This window comes from Lepisosteus oculatus, chromosome 8 (assembly GCF_040954835.1).
Source record: "Lepisosteus oculatus isolate fLepOcu1 chromosome 8, fLepOcu1.hap2, whole genome shotgun sequence".
Lineage (NCBI taxonomy): Eukaryota > Metazoa > Chordata > Actinopteri > Semionotiformes > Lepisosteidae > Lepisosteus > Lepisosteus oculatus.
The window spans coordinates 412,836-421,379 of NC_090703.1; positions in this window are offsets into that span (position 1 = coordinate 412,836).

Below are 8,544 nucleotides of genomic sequence, written 5' to 3' on the forward strand. Positions count from 1 at the left end.
CTTCACTAGGTGTCACCAGTAGATTAATTTGTGAATCCAATTTAGAGTTTTTCATTTCTCATGTGCAAATACTATATTACTGAAGATGTTAGCATACCTTTCACTGCATGGAAATTGTAATTTCTTTCTTCAAGTATTAAATCAGTCTTACTCCTTCCACTCCCAGTTACTCTGTCATCAATGTGTAATTTCTCTAGATTTGAAAATCTTGTTACCATTAGCATTACAACCTTAAGGGACTGGAAGGTTTGATCATTTCTCTATTTTATGTGAACTCCTCCCTATTACTTGTGCATTTGGAATAAGTGTCTTGGATGAATAATCCGGAAGAAGATATCTAGGTGATGATGTGATCCTTGGGTTACACTATAGAATTGTTGTCAGCAATACTCCCTCTCAGCTCAGGACTTCTGCTAGGTACTCCCACCTTTCAAAGACGCCATGATACTGTAGGTACTCTGAAAGCTACACCCAGAGTAATTACTTCTGAACACAGCACAGATCCATCTACTACTAATAGCTACTTGTTTTAATGAGAACAGCACTCTTCTGTGTGTAAGGTGTCAGGTTATGGTTTCTGGTTTTGTAAACATCTTTTTTATATCTGCATAGTTAAAATAGTTTTATAAACCAATTGAAATCACAGCTATCTCACTAAAATGACTCAACTATGACTCCTACCATCATTTACAGTAAAATAAGCAACATACTGTATGCATTTGCAAACAAAACTGTGCTTTGCTTTCTTTAAAAAGCACAGTTCAGAAAAGGTATTGTATTGTTAAACTGTACAAGAAATAAAAACAACCATTTAAACCCATAGATGGCAGTGTGCTCCATATTAATGTACAACACAAAATAACGATGTGTACCTAATAGATAACTTGCAGTTTTACAGATTTTCAAATGTTATTTAGATTTGTTTCAACTATGTTTTCACTTTAAATGTAAAAATCTGTATTAATTGCAGGGAGATGTGTGTGGTTATAAAAAAGCCATTTCTACTTTTATATTTATTTCAGAATAGTGATATCATTACTAGTACAATGTACAGACAACAGCCAAGCCCTGATGCCTAGAGCAAATTAAATTATCAGTTTTCTCAGTGTCCAAAGGCAGCAGCCAAATAATAAATTATATTTGGTGCTCAATACTTTAATTAGGAAACTCTGTCATCTAAGAACAAAGCTACACTAAGATAAGTAATTAAAATGCCCTGAAGGATATAAGCTATAGGCTCCTTCTGTATTTTAAATATAGATCAAGGCTGACTCTTCTCCTACAGAAAACACTTTTTAGCCATCCTTCAAATTTAGGATTTATTTAGGATTTATGTTTTCTGAGATCAAATCCATTGGGCAGAGGTGGGCATTACTGGTCTTGGGTTGCCATAATTCAGCAGGTATTATACAATTAGTCACTCTTACTGTAAATTGTCCATTTGTGTAGAATTCGAAGACATACTGGTTTTGGTCAATTTAGGAAACTATTTAATGCAAATATGTCAGAAATAGACAACTATGGTATTCGAGAGATATATTTATTTGAGATGTTTCTGTGTTGAAAGAAATCTTTTATTTGAGATGTTTCTAAGATACAGAAAAGCTACTCGAGACATTGTTTACATGTGAATCAAACACGTTCTTCACCAAACTGTTCATCTAAGTATTTTGAGTTATTGGGGCTTAGACTACAGCCATTTATGTTTAATTTAGACAGTTAAAGGTTAGTTTTTCCTCATTGTGAATCCTCAGTTTTACCTGAATTAAACATAAGCTAATGGCTTGTCATGTTTTTTTAAATCTCTAAAGTGGGATTATGGACTTTTTATAGCTCTGGTTTGTCATGCTGTTGACACAGTTGAAAGTTTATATTATGTTTTCCCATGATGTAGCCTAGTGATAAATATGAATATTCTTAGTGGAATCAAATTGAACCAGGAAAGAATACAGCTGGAGACCAGATAAGGTATCTGAAAGAATTGTAACATTATGTGTGTCCAAAACAGAAGCATTTCAGTGCTACAGAATGAGCATAGTGAAAACAAGGCTGAACACCTTCATAAATAGTATTTGACATAAAGAAATCAAGTAGTTGGTTTCCAATCACATTCTCTAAGATTCTAAATAAGAATGGAAAATTTCATGGACAGCATGGTCTTTCAGAATCTGGATATGTTACACTTGTTAATAAATGACCTGACCATACCCAAAATGATATTAAATATCTTAGAAATGTTTTTAAACTCTTCTTTTGGTCTTTTTCTTTATATAACTATTCCTTAGTTGTTTTGAAAGATCTTTGCTGTTTCATACCCTTGTTATCATTGTTGAATCTTTGCTTGAAATTTGCAGCCAGACTGATGTACCTTCCCTAGATGTGTATTTATTTAGATGTATTTATTTTGAAATCAAGAGTCATTGCACATTGAGGCCAATTAACTAGTTGTGTGTTTTGTTAAGGTAATGCTGTACATCTAAATTTAGGTTCTCCACAGGAAAACGTATGAATACAAATGCAATCATGACTTTTCCATTTTTATAACTTTCTTTTTTGCTTTGAATGTTTGGAGTAGGTGGTGTATAGGACAAATATTAATTACTAGTTCAAAGTGTAATGACTACAAGCTTTAAAGGAAAACTGTGAAAGCTTTGCAGGGTCTGGCACTACCACTGGCATCGTTCATTAAGATCACCTTATTGGCCATATACAATTTCTTGTATTAGGAATTTGTCTTTTCACATACCCCAACTTGCTCTCCATGAGACACAGAGACAGGGAGAGATGCTTGGGGTCAGAGCGCAAGGTCAGCCATTTATAAGGCACACCTGGAGCAGTTGCTGAGCCTTGCTCAGGGGCTCAACGGAGTACGATTCCTCTGCCGGCTGAGGGATACAAACCTGCAGCCTTCCAGCCACAGGCACCGATCCTTAGCCACAGAGCCACCGCACTGCTCCACATACTGAGATCTGTCCTTTCCAGTTGCTTAAACATTAATTCAATTCAATTTAGAGGGAATTACTACAGAACGAAAAATTATCAGGCAATAAAGAAAATGTACACAACTTTCATTGTATTTTGACTGTTACTATTAATGATCTGTTGATAAAAAATAATAACAAAATGGCACATTAATTACTGTTTTGGTGTATCGTTTATATTCAGTAAGTCTCTAACTAATTATACTGTAATGAAGGTGGGATTTGGCAAAAAACCCCAAACTTTAGGTTTTAAAAATGATTAAACATTTAAAAGTCATTATATTTCAAGTTCCTAAATGTCATAACCATGTTATTTAATATATGCCCATATATAGGATGTGTTCTAAGAACCGTATGTGTAACATATACTGTACATAATACCACAGTGGGCTGCATAAAAAGTCCATGGGAACCACTAGTCAATGATTTTTATTTCTGAATTAGTAACATTGTATTGAGAGTGTTAAATATTTCATTAGTTGTTTATAATTAAATTTAGAGATATTGTCAACAACAAGTAATTTCTGTAATAAATACACTAAAGTAATATTTTATTTAGCTTTTTTTCTACCATACTGTAATAGTGACAGCCATAACAAATCAACCATGGTGTTCTCTTGTTAAATACTTTTTCAGCTTCAAGAATGGAGGATCATCTATGATCTTGAAAATTTAGCTAACTATATCAAAATCTAAATCTAATTATTGTTCTTAATTTTCTTGAGAAGATGCCTGATTTATAGCAACTGTCAAATTCACATTCGGGGAATTAAATGCAAACAAGACCAGTGGAAGAGGAGAAACTCTTTAATCACACTATAATGTACCACACAGCTCCAAGTAAATATTAACATAATTAATCATTGTCAAGTTGTCATTCATATTAAAAGAGCTTTCCTGTAATTGTGTAAACATTCTAGACTTTATTTCTGAAGGCATGGCAAAAATTAATTCTGTCAAGGTCATTTTTTCCAATTTAGCACACTCTTCCCTTGGTGAATGAATACATGTTGCCTGATGTGTCCTTCTGGATTTGCATCCCTTAGTTAAAATATCATAATCAGGAAATTAAAAACCATCTATACATCTTAATGGAAGTCTTTAAAAGTGACTTTTAAACAACCTTTGCTAATTGCTCTGTATGGATGTCTCTAGAAAATTCCAGTATATAATTTGCTTTATGAGCAAATTGGATTAAATTAATTAATCTAGTCAATGCTGTAAATATGAATGGTCTCAGAGAGATTAGCAAAGTTTTTTTTTATTTCTTTCCTACAGAGTTCTTTTTATTTAATCAGAAAGATACTGTTTAAAAAGGATTTAATTTCTTAAGTACTGTACTTAAGTACAGTGTTTATCCAAAATACAGCACTTTCACCAGTGAAATAAGTGACAAATCTTAACATAATACTTTTGAAATGTAGATTATACAACTCAATTAACCTATTTGATTATAGTCTCATTCCGTTCCTTCTTTTGTTTGTTAGCTCCTGAGAGGAAGTGACAGCATACTGTATTCCTGATACAAAGTGCACTTTTGTGACTTTGCACATGATCAAAAATAAGCGATGAACATGGAAGTCTCACCCATTTTCTAGTTTTGATCACACTGCAGCAATGTCATAGCTTCTTGCAAGCGAAAGAACATGCTAGTCAATTCTAGCGATGGAAAGAGTTCAATGTACAGTACATCAATTCACTAATACCAGATTCAACAGTTGTCCCAGTCAACCAAGTATAACAAGGATCGACAAAGTGAGATGGATCAGCTGAGAGATTGTTGAACCCTTCAGTAACTATAGTTTATAGTAACTAAAGAATTTAATCACAATATATACACCTGAGAACATCCATCAGGTAGCCCTAAATTGGCAACATTATGACAAATGTCATAGCTCCTGATTGTGCATTAGCAAGAACAAGAACAAGCACTTTCCCAGAGAACTTTCCTGCCAGAGTGGAATTATAATTCTGAGTTTGTTTTCATGCAGCAATGGTAAACCTTTGTAAGACAATGACACTGTTTCTGCAGTAAACGTGTAATGTGAGGGTGTTTATTATGATGTTGTATTTCATGTAATGTTAATATGAATCTTCTTTTCTAAAGGCAGTTTGAATTTAATTATAATTTTAAGCTATAGTCAGAAAAAGTGTTTCTGTTTTAAATGTGTTGTGTAATTCCTTAAAAAGTGTGAAGGCTTGCATAAAAATAGTAAATTAATTGCATATCATAATTACACTTGACTAAACAAAAACAATGTTTATCACTTTGGACAATAAATCAGTAATTGTTCTGAGTCTTATTAAGCAATTAAACTGTTATGTTATCACAAGACGTCAAGTCACAAAAATACCGTCTTTATGTTTACTAAATGGAAAAAATGATGGGTTAGAGATAACCGTAATCAGAATAAAAATAAAGACAGATTGTTTTGTTGAGCAGCAAAACATGATGTTTGAAATTAAGCATTCATCAACATTGTCTCCTTGTTGGTAAATGTTTGAAGCAAAACTGTAGCAACACTGTCTAGTACAGACTAAAGTGTCTCTCTCATTATGCTGTGGGATAGACACTGAATGTAAAGAGCTGTATCTCAAATTTCTTTTTAAGACAATGCAAGATTTTCCTTTGGGGAAGGAGATGGATATATTTGAATAATTAAGGTAAACCTTTCTCCAATTGTGATTTTCCTTCCAGTCATTCAGAAATATTAATGAAACTATACATAGAGATCCACTATATTCTGTATGAATTTCAAATTGTGTTCTTCATAAATGTTTTAAGAGTGAATCGTTTCTTTTTCTGTGGGAATAATATTCCAGATCCTTCTTGTGACTATAATATTTGGTTTTGTAAAATAAATCTATGATTAATGTAATCTGACAGATTATGTTGGAATGTCATAACTTCTATTTGTTATCAAGTGAAAAAAACGTGTTGCAATGTACAGTATGAGAACATACAAACAAATAACCTTTTACATATTAATGTCCGAATATGACTAAATCATTTTTAATGTACTGTACACCAATTTGGTGCTTTCTGGGTTATGTATTTAAATCAAGTGAGCTGATATTTTTAATCATACTTTTCTTAAATCTAATACGTTAAATTAAATAGCTTTTTTTATAAGGATAGATGTACTTTGGACGATGATTCTCCCAGACCTTTGCATTCCTTATTCTCCATTCTATATAAGGGATGGGAATACTTTTATCTTACATAGCAGCACACTAATATCAGAATACTACTACCAGACTCTGGGGAGTCAAGCAGGTGCTTTTCATTTTACTATACTATATGTTCAGTAGGAAGAAGATTCAAATAACGTGCGTTGTGCTGTCAATTGATTAGATTATACATCTTAATAAGGAAAGCCGGTTATGATAATTACACAGCTGATGTGTGCAAAGCTGAACTTTAACCTGAATAACAGAAAGACCATTGTTCAATATCACAGGAGCACATGATGATCTTGAGCACGTCAGGTCTCGAAAATTTGAACCGATGGGGAGAGAGTTAGATTTTGAACACAGTTCGACAACCCATGACAAAAGTATAGTATTCATCTTATTGTCTCATTGAAATAAATAAATACCAAAGTGGAATAATTTTCAGCATCACAAATTTACCTTCTGGGTATAAAGATTTGAGAGACCAGATGCCCCTTAGCCCCTTAACTTCCAGAAAACACTGATACTAATTGGAAAATGTTTCAAGCTTAAATAACTTAATAGCATGACTTCCATGAGATTTAATTTGAAACATGAAGTTCTAAAAATATACAGTATAATGTAACAATGAAAAATTTTCCTTTTGTTGTGAATATGTGTTATATATTGAAATATATAGTGTTGGTTAAAACTATGACTTCAAGACAGTTTATTTTATTATATTCAGTTTATTCCAATACAACAGACATCAGCATCTAAATATTATAAACAGGCTCTCATAAACATCCCTGAAGCTGATGTCAGGGTGAAACACTACAGCAAGATAGTGTGCCATGAAGCAGAGAGAACACCCAATCTCAATTGCCATGTCCTTGATCTTTTCTGTGACCTTATAAGCACATATAAGCACATATAATACAAATTTAAGTGGGCTTTGTGAAATTCATATAACCCTGAAAGTCATTTTAGCATTTACCTTTCTGTGGCTTTGTTTTCAAAATGCTTTCAGATTTCACGCTTTCTAATATATGAATAATTATTCAGAAAAATCTGAAATCTACTGAGGTCAGATTTAAAAAGCGTTTACACCACTAACCTAACCACTAACTATGCCAGCAGCCGTATCACCCTGCAACTCACAACTGGCAACACACTGAAGCTAAGCAGGTGTGAGTCTGGTCAGTACCTGGATGCAAGACCTCCTGGGAAAGACTATGTAAGGAATCTCCAATGAGAAGCTATGCAGATCCTGTGCAGACGCAGGAGCAAGTCGATTTTGAGACAGGCGAAAAAACCAGAACGTCAGGCGAGATCATAGTCGAAAGGCGAAAGGTGGATCAAAATCCAGGAAGTACTGAGAGAAGTAAACAATCCAAAACAGAAGGTGAGGTCAAGGTCGAGAGGTGAAAGGGAGTTCCGTATCCAATAAATGAGGTTCACAGTAAATGCGAGGTAGAGCTCTCAATCAAAAGACTCAATACCGAGCAGCAAGAAGCGGGTTAGAATTGCTTAAATACTGCTGCTTGTAATTATCGCCCCACTGCTGGCACTGGTTAGCTCTCTTGTGGGCTGATCTGGGCAAGTTGGCGGTCCTGACAGACTAAGGTTGCTGCTGGAAGAGGTGTTAGTGGGGCCAGCGGGGGGCACTCACCCTGCGGTCTATGTGGGTCCTAATGCCCCCGTATAGTGACAGGGACACTATACTGTAAAAAGGAGCCTTCCTTTAGATGAGACATAAAACCGAGGTCCTGACTCTCTGCGGTCATTAAAAATCACAGAACGTTTCTCAAAAAGTGTAGGGGTGTAACCCTGGTGTCCTGACCAAATTTCCCATTGGCCCTTACCAATAATGCCCTCCTAATAATCCCCATCTATGAATTGGCTTCATTACTCTGTTATCCTCCCCACTGAGAGCTGATGGGTGGTGAGCGGTCTGGTGCACTATAACTGCCGTTGCATCATCCAGGTGGGGCTGCACATTGGTGGTGGTGGAGGGGAGTCCCCATTACCTGTAAAGCAGTTTGAGTGGATTGTCCAGAAAAGCTCTATATAAGTGTAAGCGATTATTATTATTAACAATGAAGTACTATTTGTCAGCAAAACCATCTCAAAGTCGAGAGCAATATTTCTATGAGATTAAAAGAGATGTATTCACAAGCCTACTTGCTTAAAATGTAACGTATCACTGTACGTTTTGTTGCTTCAGTCTAAATTGCAGAATTTGGCATTGCTCATATTCCTGCTAAAAGAAATGTAATTTATTTTGTAATCTAAATTGGTTTGTGGTACTAATCAATGCTGATTGTTTTTACCGTAAAATATAAAAATATAAAAATTTGTTCCCTTTTAAGTATAAAATATGACCTTGTAAACATGTTAACTTCTTTTT